The following is an 11,728-nucleotide window of genomic DNA, read 5'->3' as shown; positions in this document are numbered from 1 at the left end:
TAAATGCTGCTAAGGCCTTATCAACATTATTTCCAGGCTGCTGATATTTAATGACATCTTTGACTGATCCAGTGTCTGTTTTATTTCCTGGATGAGCAGGATTTCATGAAAAGAGAGAACATAGAATGTAAAATGTAGTTACAGAGCAGAATATATTGGTTAGTACAAGCCATATTTGTGTGTTGATAGGTGAATGTTAGACCACATTTCCAGTAAAGATTTTCCTAAGCAAATGTCTTATTAAATTAATTCCCTACAAGATCACAGTTTATGTGAATATGGTTTTGCTTCCCCACAATGTGTTCCTCTTCACATCTCAGCTGTGCAGTTGTGGAGTTAGCAGAAATGGGTCCTGGGGAGCAAACTCCTGTGCATAGCTGTAATGGGTGTATTCTCCCCTGCAAAGAGCAATGTTCAGTGTCTACTGTTTGGTATGTGCCTTGGCATTTGTTCTCAATTATTTGGAGTCAGTGAGATTGCATTTTGCAAATTTTGCGTGCATGTGTTAGAGTGAATGAGAAAAGAGTAGAAACTTTTTCAAATGTGCTACACTGTTTGTCAGCCCTTATACCTCTCATTTCTATTTCTAAAGGACAAAAGGATAGAGAACATACTTGCATTACATTTGCTAGACTTCCCATTGCACATTGCAGCCTTCATCTTTGGTTGACTAAAAAGTAACTTATTTTGCATGTTACCCTTATGACAGAGCTTGATTTTTGAACAGACCAGTCTAAAAATGATAAACCAAAAGTAATGTTATACAATTAAATAATTGTGTTTTTATAATGGACAAACCTCCCCCTTAAATAATTACAAACTCACCTCACACACCAGTCAATGAAATAATTTTCTGTGACAGGACCTTATTTGAATAATGATGAAATGTAAGAAAAACTGATAGCAGCGCTTGAGATTGCAAATCTATTTTCAGAAGAAATAGGTGTAAAGCAACAATCATTACTACTATTTGAGGTATGACATTCACTGGTAGTATGGGTGGGCAACCAACAAATGAGACTATAGAACAGACAAAAAAGTAGGTTTTGAAAGCTCCACAGTTTAAATGTGCATATGATTCCACTTACACAACTCCTCTTCATCCACACCAATCCCTCAAACACTAAATCTACCCTACATCAAAAAGAGCTGAAAGTTTAGCACAGTCCACCGATGACCTCTTTTTCTGAGCAACTGCAGAAAGGATCTGAACAAGCATACTCACAAATTCTCAGTCACTTGTGGTCTGTGAGACCTGTTGTCTGTGATCTCTAGGCTCTGAATTCTATACATACATAGACTTCTCTGGCTATATAAGATAATATGTCTTACTGAATATGAGCAAAATAAATATTAATTCATTATAACGAAGATGTTTTTACAATTAAAATAGAGCAACAGTCATCATATTAACTGTGAGTACTCAGTTAATTGGATTGTAATTATCAGGTAATGTGAAATCATTTTAAATGTTGGGTTAGTCAGTCAGATCATTTTATTCTACAATGGAGCAGAAGGGCTCTCTTAGAAATTGGATTAAACATTGTTTCTTAATGTAGAAGCTGAATGAACTTTTTAGGGGCATTGGGTACTTCCAAACTTATATAGAAGCCCGGATCAATCTATTCTCACTGCAGCAATCTTGATGATCATTAACACCATAATCATGAAACTTTTTAATGAAGAGACATGATCTGTTAAAGGGGATATACTCCTTAGCCAGCATTTTTGATATCCTATACCACCTTACAAATGTTGTATTGGTATCCTGAAAGGAATATGTCTTAATTAAGGAATTAAAGATGCAGAATATACAGTCATACTGGTAAAGTACATGTTTTAATTGGGTATCTGGGAATGCAACAAGGACAGTATTGTGTGATTATTTATTTGTTAGCATTTGTTTACTGGGAAAGACACACTTGGCAGAAGAAAAAATAGCAGAGGTCCAGTGAGAAAAAGCTCCACAGATACTACACATAGTATATGAATCTATAATGAATTACATTAAGTGCATAGATGCAATGTTTTTATGTAAAAAAATGTGTAGAATCAAAATATTGAATATTTACAAATACCAGGAATAGCAAACATAATCATACAAGAATGGACTGAAAATTCAAGAATTGTTCTGGTAGAGAAAGATTGAAAACATGAAAGTTGAATGTATTAGTTCATTGCATTACATGTGGTTAGGAATGTCTGTGAGCACATAGTAAAGTACAGCACAGAGGAAGCGGATGGTTTAGTAGTGATTACACTTTGCACTTGTGGATTGCATAGTATTTTATTTGTGTGATATCCTGCTAGAGCTACATAAGCAATGTCAAAGAGAGATAAGAAAGTAAGGGTGGATAGAAATGGAAGTTGAGAGACAGGGTAAGGAAAAGGGTTTGCATTAAGCAAGAATGTTAAGGTAGAAATTGTGATGTTGTTAAATTAGTAAAAAAAAACATAAGGGATAAGGGACATAGGCTAGGGATATTTGCAATAAAAACAGAAAAAAACTCCTATAATATGGAGACTGACTGGCCAAAAAAAGCTGACTTACATATATCAAATCAAAAATTGTTTGACAGTTGGCACAAAGAATTAAGAAAGTGTTAGTGAGCTGTTTCTTGTGGTCCAGGGTTTGAGTACTGCAGCCTCCATTGCGAAACTGTGCGACTCTGAGCATGCCACTTAATCAGACAGCACTCTCTGGCTGAATCTAAAAAAGATCCATCGAAATCAGTGCTCTACCCCAGTAAGCAAAATAAATAAATAAATAAATTGCCATTTCTAAGAATATTCCCTATTCTCCAAGGTATGGTCATCTTGGAGTTGGATTATATAAATATGGATTTAACCGAGATTGGAGGTACAAAGTGGGCTTGGTTCCCTTCAAAAACAAAGTTTAAAAGAGAACAATGTTCAATATTTGCTATTCTCCTGGACTTTTTTTTCTGATGCCACTTGACATTACAAATCCCATTATTTCAACTGGATACGGTTGAAGACATTTATGCCGGTTTGGTTAACAGGTGTCAGTCAGAAAATGATATTTAACTTGTGAGGGGTTCCCCTTGTGTTGAGTAAGAGCAATACCAATAATCTAATAAATATTTCATAACAGCAGTTTTTAAGATGAAGAGTTTGCTAGTTAACCTCACTGAGAGTGGCATCATGTTCCATATTTTAGTCATGTAAAATTTGTACATGGCATCTGCTGCTGTTGGATTTGTGGATGTTAATAAGTACTTTGTCCTGCGAATGTAACTGTCTTGATAGTAGGTGAGCTAATGAAGCAATTGAATCCAGTTCATTGTTTTAGGACAAAAAAAGGGATGCAACATATAAGTCAGACTTGTTGCAATACTTGCCACTTTACTATATCATTGTTCTAGTGCAGATAAAAGTGTTTCACTAGATTTGTCAAGATCAGAGAGCCATATAGTAAGGATGCTAACAGGAAGATGGATGCCAAGTGTGTTTTTTTTTTGGAGCTGTTTGTTACGGAATGCTTGATTCAATAAAGTGTACTGAGTTTATAGTGGGTTTTTTTTGAATGTCTAATGTATATGCAAATTTGATTTTAAACTGATAGTTTAAAGTGTGAGACAATTTCTATTTTTGTGTTATTTAGGGAGGTAACAGTGAATGGAGCCCTGTTCATGTTGGTGCTTTTGTAAGGAATAGGTGTAATTTTTTTGAATTTAGTTGGAACTCAAGAGTTATTACGTCAGGATTTAGATGAAGTAGAAGATGACTGGGTTATAGGTTCAAGATGGGGAAGAGTTTTTTTTCAGAGCGTATGGTGGTCAAGTCATAAGCATGCTGAATTAAGTAGGTGTGATTGGATGCAGTGTGGAGGATGTTAATGAAATATTTATTTTATCTGTCTTATTTGCACATATTTAATTGATAGCATAGGAGAAGCATTGACCAGATCTTAACAATCCATTTTGGCTAATATCAAGTAAATAATAAATAACTTGCAGTGGGTTTACCACAACTGAACACAATTTAATTATGTAGCCAGTGTACTGTTTGATGAAAAATAGTTATTTGTGACTAACTATAGGCATAATTAATGTATTTAATGTGATTCCACATTTTAAAGGCTTGACTTGGTTCTCCTAACTTTTGTGCGAGGGTGGCAATGTATCTAATGTTCTGATAAATGTCTTTGATCAGTCTTATGGAAATTATATAGATATATATATATATATATATATATATATATATATATATATTTTTTTTTTTTTTTTCACCAAAAGACTAGAGTGGGCACGGCGGGCACAGCATGAGCTCCAGGTTTTGCAAACATTACTATTAAAGCACGGGAATGTGCCGCAGTGGTACAACGGTGGCATTGTTACCTCACAGCAAGAGGTTCTCCCGTCCGATTCTCGGCTTGGGAGTGCCTTCTGTGTGGAGTCTGCATGTCCTCCCCGCAGTTGGGTAGCGTTCAAAAGACACGCGTGCATAAATGGGCGTGCCTTTGTTGAAGGTTGGGCTTCGAGCTGGCACCTCGGTGTTTCATGAAAAAAATCTACTGCCAATCATTAGCGGACTGGAGTTCCACTGTGGCGACCCCTTACCGGGATATTTATTTTCTGGATAGAGTGGACAGGAGATCTAGCAGTTTTTTTAATTCATTTCAGGAACTACCTCCTTCCTGATATTTATAAGTTCATGTCAGAGTGACTCTATTAAATATTTAGATTTCCTTATTAGTAATGTCATTATTAATAGGAGGTTTACACTGGAATTTTATAGGAAAGATATTTCGTAATTCTTATCTACATTTTAGGAGTAGCCACCCTTATTTTCCAAAGAAAAATATTCTGAAAGGTCAATTTGTCAAGGATGGTGTGAGTAGATTTGATAGTTTCTAATGAAGTTGACAAGCTGGTAAATTTGGTCAGAGAACGTGGTTATCCAGAAATTCTACTAGTGAATGTGTACCCTAAGTTTATGAGAAATAGACACTCTAGAGTTAAACCAGTTCTGATGGACCCAGGTAATCATGTGGCTGAAAATAACTGAGTGTATGAAAATAAAGGCCAAGGTTTTTGTGTATAGTCAGAATGAAAATGAAATTTATAATGCTGTAAAAAGGAACTGGAAATTTAGCATTCCCTTTTGAATTAAAGGGAAAATCTGTGATATTGTTTGGAAGAAGCAGAAATGTAAAATATATTTTGGAAGAAGGAAAAAACAGTAAAAACAGATTTAAAATAGGATGGCAAAATGTGGCTATTGTAAGTTTTACAGATATGTCCAGGATGGCTTTTATGTTACAGTGCTGGGATATGATAAAGTCAGGGACATCATAATTGTGAGACTAGGAGACTAGAGGGGTTGTTCATCTTGCATGTTGCTCCACTTGTGAAGTATTTTATATGGAGAAGATAGGAAGTTGAAAGACATACAAAATGAACATATTTACTGTATGATATTAAGCATAAGGAATTGAACAATGTGTAATAAAAACATTCAAGAACTTTTATAGATTTTAAGAGATTTTTCTTCTTTATATTAGAAAAAAGTGAAAATTACTCCCGGGGAACATGTTGGGAAGTACAGTAGATTATATAAAGTTGGTCTGACAGTTAATGTTAAATGCCATGAAAGAACAAGATTTAAATGAAAATTCTTTGAACATTATGTTAAAATTGCAGTCAGCTAAGTTATAGATGTAAATGAGATATTTTTTGGTTTGTTTAGCAAATATTTATTTATTTTTTGGCTGATAAGGGTAATATTAAATATTTAACATATAAAAATAAAAATATGTAAAATTTGTTGATTTTAGTGATTTTATATAGTTGCACATGCATTTTATATGCACATAATATGCATATATGTAACAATTTGTTTATGTAAGCATTCACTGTTGGAACAATGGAGTGAGAAATTGCTTTTAATGGCTTAGTGTTTTCTTTAGGATAGTTTTTTAACTGTCTATAATTCATTGATGGGTATGATGTGAGTTAGGATTATTCATTTAAATGTAAGACATAATAGAGCAGTAATTGTAAATGTGAAGAAGGGATGAAAGCACTAAATAACACCACTTTGGGTTGCTTCTAGTGACCTGCAAGTTCAGTTAGATCTTTTTATTTTTAATCCAGTTTGTTTAGTGACCCAGGTGCCTGGAAAAGCTCATACATGAAGTGAGAGAAAGGTGGAGCAATCCAGGAGAATAGGGAATTAGCAATTATGGATAAGAATTTGATGTGGATCAATGGTAAGGCATCACCATGGAAACAGGATGCTGTACTAGTCACTGCCCATTGCACTCTAGCATACAGTTGCATGTATACACCCAAGCAAAGAAACATGCATACATCCAGCAGCCTGTTAATAATAGGTGTAGGTTTACATATGCACAAAAACTAAACAGATGGCCACAGTTTGTTGACCATCCCATGCCTGCTTCACCTTCTTCCCAGAATGAGGCATTAGTTATGCATTTAATCATCACCACCTCTCAAAATTAGATGGACATAATGTATGGGCCCTCATAAGATGCAGTGACCCATTGAAAAGTGGTATAGTTCAAGGGATGGACTGTTGTATATAATTCTTACCCCTCAGGATAGGTCAGTTGAAAACTGCCATACATGTCTGTGTGCATGTGTGAGTGTGTGTGTGTGTGTGTGTGTGTGTGTGTGTGTGTGTGTGTGTGTGTGTGTGTGTGTGTGTGTGTGTGTGTGTGTGTGTGTGTGTGCATGTGAGTATGTGACTGAGTCCAAATGTCTCACCAAAAATAAATAAATAAAAAGAAAGATGGCATTTAGTGCCTTGTGCTAGACAAAACGGTACATACTTTAGTATTAATTTGTATAATCTGACATAAATTACATATAATTGGTTATACTCATGACAATGTAGTATTTTAGCAATGATGTGAGCATTGTTGCAGTTTTCTCAAAGGTAGCATATTGCTTCACTCATATGATAGCAAAATAAAGTAATATGCTCACTTTCCTTAAATATAATGTAGTGCTGCAAGGGCCTCTGAAATGTGTGCATGTATGCATAAGTGTGTATGCATGTATGTATGCATGTATTTGTGTGTATGTATGTCTGTATAAGTATGCATGTATGTATGTCTGTATGTATGTATGTGTGTGTATGTATAAACGAGTATGCATTAGCCTGTATGTATGTATGTATATATGCATGTATGTATGTGTGTGTATGTATGTATGTATGTATGTATGTGGGTATGTATGTATGTATGTATGTATAAGTACAGATGCTGAACACCTGCAGTTTAACTGCAGCTCTCCACAGTGAAGATGAAAACTATGAGATGGAGGGAATGATTTTCAGAGAATCCCCATTTCAGAATTAAATGTTCTTAACAACAAAGGAAAACTGTTTATTATTTCTGAAATGCAGGCTAGTGCTAATTTAAATGTTATCAAATCTATAAGTTATCTTTTTGTGTGTGTGTGTGAGTGTGGGGGGGGAGCATTTGTTTTGTTTACTTCATGGTGAGGTTGAATGACCATAGAAACGGGAACGGTTTTAGTAATTATAGATATGGTGGAGTACAGTATCAATATCATCAAAACAGGGTATTGTACTCATTTCAATGAATGCAAATGAGTGAACGTATTAAGAAAAGGGAATATGTAGTTCCTAGGAGGCTAGCTCCTTCAAAACACAAGTTTAAATAATATACTTTTGAAAAGTTAAGATGTTAATAACACAGTAGTTATTTAAATTTTATTAACTAGATGGAATCTTTATGAATATTGTAGTTTATAACATAAAGAAGTCCTGATGTTATAACTTTATATACGGAAAATTGTTTTTACCTTCAGTATGGTCAACAGTGATAATTTATGTGCTTCCAGAAATACGTGTATATATTATCACACACAGTCTACAAGTTCTATTCCATAGCCATTTGTAGTTGTGTGATTTGCAGGTAATGCAATTTCTGTCAAGCAAATTATTTTTTTTCTCTTATAGATTCCAAGGCAACAGATGAGTTGTGACCGAGAACAAGTAAGAGTAAGTATATTTTACTATACCATGTCACCTGTAGATATAACTGGAATGAAGAATAACAAAGTCCTCATTCATTCATTTTAACGAACTGTCGCTGTACATTTTTGTTCTGTTCCCAATGGCACTACAATGATGCAACTCTGCTGTCACAGCAACAAACTGCATGCTTTACAAAGATGCTTCCCTTTGGTTTGCTGTTTCCTTTCTGTTGTAATAGCATTATTTTTGTCTCAATCAGTCAGGAGTTTGCAGAGCATTCTGTAGAGATTTTGCCATCATTCAGAATATGTGATGAGGAATGTTATGGTGTCTAAAATTACTGTTTATTGCTGAACTTTTGTTTGTGGTGTATACTTTGAGCATACTGCCAGTAGTTGGAATCAAACATTCAACAGTATAGTACAGAGTTTTAAACTTACATGTGATTATTAATTCACATTATTCAGTCCAACGCCTAAATCTCCCCAAATTCACAGCTAATTGTTTCTGAGCAAGTAGACTGAGTTGTACAAAGAGCTCTGGGTCGATCTTTGTTAGAATCTTTTGTTCCTAATGAGAATTATTAAGGCAATAATAGACACACAAATAAATCTGATATGAAGTTGATATATTTGGCTGGATATATAATTAACTGCTATCCTGGTTCTAGGAAGCATTTACATACATACGTCTTGATGTATATTAATTGGAAAATTCTAGATGTCATACGGTACACTACGCTAGTTCAGATTTTGCATTAAGAAAAGCAATATACCTTGTTTGATAAGAACATTTGCAACTGCTTCAGTTTTCATTAAGCTTGTGATATAGCATGAATGTGAATTGTATATTTAACTTTATACACATATAAAATGTTAATGACATGGCATTCACATACAGTTTGTCTGAGTGTGGGTTTGTGTTTGTGTGAGTGTGTGTGTGTGTGTGTGTGTGTGTGTGTGTGTGTGTGTGTGTGTGTGTGTGTGTGTGTGTGTATACTACTTATGGCTATGAATATATGTGTTAATGTAAGTTAGTATGTTAGTGTAAGATAAAGTTAATGTAAACAAAGCCAACATACACTGCATTACTGCATTAAATATGAATCTGAATTGCCACTGTTACAATATCCATAAATATTGCACACGAATAGTGTTTATTGTAATGCTTCAAAAAGTTCAGCTCACGTCTAGTGCATGGAGAACACGGACAGTTACTCCTTTTGTCACCCCAGTACTCAAAGTAGTATAGTGCTATGTATCACTTTGAATGATCAACATCATAACAAATTAACTTGGTAACAATTAGTACTCAGATTTGTTCAATAATAGGCAAATTCATGTGCAAGTAATGAGACTGCTAACCATTTGAAATGCTGGGACCCACTACATTGAGTCCCGAAATGTAGAGAATGAATGGCCAAATGCCTGGACTTACAATTATTAAGTCCAAAATGCACTTTCTCAGAATATTCCCTTTTTTCTAAGGTATGGCAGTCTTGAAGTTGGCATATATAAGTTGAGGATTGGGGGGTTCCCCTCAATGAGTGAGTGTGAGGGGTCTTGCCCACCTTCAAAAAGGAGTTTTAAGGAGAACAGGAATTCAAGATCACTCTTCTTTGGGGTTTCAGTCTTTTTTTCTGGCATTTCAGCACTTGGCATTTTGAGTGCCATAATTTGAATAGGGAGCCAAAGAGACCTTCTGACATAGATACATGTTATGGTTCAGGACCATTGTATGACATTTGTGTTATGTTAGTAGATCAGTATTGCAGCTATTCGTCTTTATTTTCATTCTTATTTTCAGATATTAAAGATAACATATTCTTTACTGTGATTACATAAAAGGAAATATAAATTTTCAATTTTCAAATACAAGAATTAGTTATGTAGTTATGATTGACATTACATTCCTGAATTATTTAATGATAAAATAATCTTTACACTTAACTGAATATGAGCCATTTATGACGAGTATGCAAATAAGAGATCTTCAAGTTTGGCGTTGACGACATCACCTGAAATGGTGAAATATATTGTAAAATATGTGTTCTTATATATTTCAAAAGCATATTTGAGCCACAGGATCATTTTTTTGCCTGATAATTTTGTTTTAAAGGACTTGTTTTTAACTCTTATATCATTAATGCTCCCCAACCGTATAAAACAGAGTTCATCCATGACCCCACTCAAACAAAATCTTGACAACTGGAGGGGAAATCATAAATTTACCCCCAGACTGCCTTACGGACAGAGATCATCAATCCAGAGCCATCAATAAGAAAATGTATTATCCTAACACCCTGTCTACTAATTCCTAGCTACTTGCCTACTACCATGCCCCCACTGTGTGCAGCTAAGATTGGAAGGGCCCTAGAGGTCATTAGTCAAGATCACCCGATTTCAGGGTATGAAGTATTTCTGCAGTGCTGTCAACCACTGGTGTTGAGCCCAGTCACCTCACTATTGTTTTTAAGACTATTAGGCCTTTGTACTAATAAGATACGTTTGCAGTTATACAAACTGAATCAGGTAATCAAAATTCAGTATTTTGTAGTAAACTTCATTGGCTTACTTTTCAGGAACTTTTAGATTGTGGTTGAAAGAGTGAACTGGAACAGTCAGTTCATGTTATTATCAAATTATTTCTTGTTGAATATAAAGATTTAATGATAATTGGGTTCCTCTTTGTATATTTCTTTTTAGGATGGTAAGCCTTCAGCTTGGTTTTTCATTCCATGAAATTGGAAGATATCTTAACCAAGCTATTTGTTTATCACAAAATGTAGCGTATTAGCACCACTGGAAATCATATTTCTATGAACTCTTTTTATGGTATTTATTAAATATATTAGCTGGTCCACCATAAATAGCGAAAAATTATATTAGTATTGAGACAAATCATGGAGGCCTGCCAAAGACAGCATGAATCTGAAGCCTTTTGAGGAGTAGTAATTGAGCTTATATCAATTTCCTTACCATTGTAAAGGGAGTAGAGAGTCACTGTAGCTTACATTGTGGTACTGACTGAATGAGGAATTTTGTTTTATTTTATTTTTATAACAAGAAACAATTGGTATGATACCTTCTATCTAAATAGGAATCACCTGTTTATGGCACAGTCAAAGTACATGACATATATATGTATATACGTATATAGGTCATATACAATATCTGTATCTATATCTATCTATCTATGCATATTTATTTATTTATTTTACATTTGTTAACCGGGTAGAGTCAGACTGTGCAAGTAGCCCATTTTCAGTGGAGATCCTGGGAGAAAAGCTCCATGACAATAATACAAAAAAAGATTACAAAAAAATTTTTAAAAGATTTACAAACAATATACAAAAAAGTTTCACAGATGCCAACAATCACAATTTACAAAAAGAGAATGTAAAAACAGAAAAACATTACATTTCCTAAGCCTTACTACAGGCACTAATATGAAACGTATTAGATATATAACTAAAATAAATCATTGTGGTATTTTCATTTGGTAGAAGTAAGACAAGGAAAAGATAGCAGAAAATAATTAATGGGATGAGAAACTAGCCAGGAGTATTACAGAAGCATAACTATTGTTGAGTAAGGTATTCCTTTAGGAGTTTTTTGAAGCTATGACAATCTGTGTTTTTTAAGATATTCTGGGGTAATAGGTTCCCCTGTTTGGCTGGTTTGAAGGAGAAGAGAGTCACCAAAGTAATTACGGGACTTTGTAACCTTCAGTATGA

The 11,728-nt window shown here is 34.5% G+C and overlaps 1 long non-coding RNA gene across 2 annotated transcripts in view; it reads left to right on the top strand.

Annotated features, from left to right (window-relative positions):
* Nucleotides 1-8,020, top strand: part of LOC122816351 — a 2,791,022-nt gene extending 2,783,002 nt beyond the window's left edge. For both annotated transcript variants that reach the window (XR_006367076.1, XR_006367075.1), the window contains exon 4: nucleotides 7,975-8,020. This is a non-coding gene — a long non-coding RNA (uncharacterized LOC122816351). The remainder of the gene's footprint in view (nucleotides 1-7,974) is intronic.
* The last annotated feature ends 3,708 nt before the right edge of the window (nucleotides 8,021-11,728 follow it).

This window comes from Protopterus annectens, chromosome 12.part0 (assembly GCF_019279795.1).
Source record: "Protopterus annectens isolate FY-2018-M chromosome 12.part0, PAN1.0, whole genome shotgun sequence".
NCBI lineage: Eukaryota > Metazoa > Chordata > Ceratodontiformes > Protopteridae > Protopterus > Protopterus annectens.
Note: the sequence above shows the minus strand (reverse complement) of the source record. Positions and strands in the feature narration are given on the sequence as shown.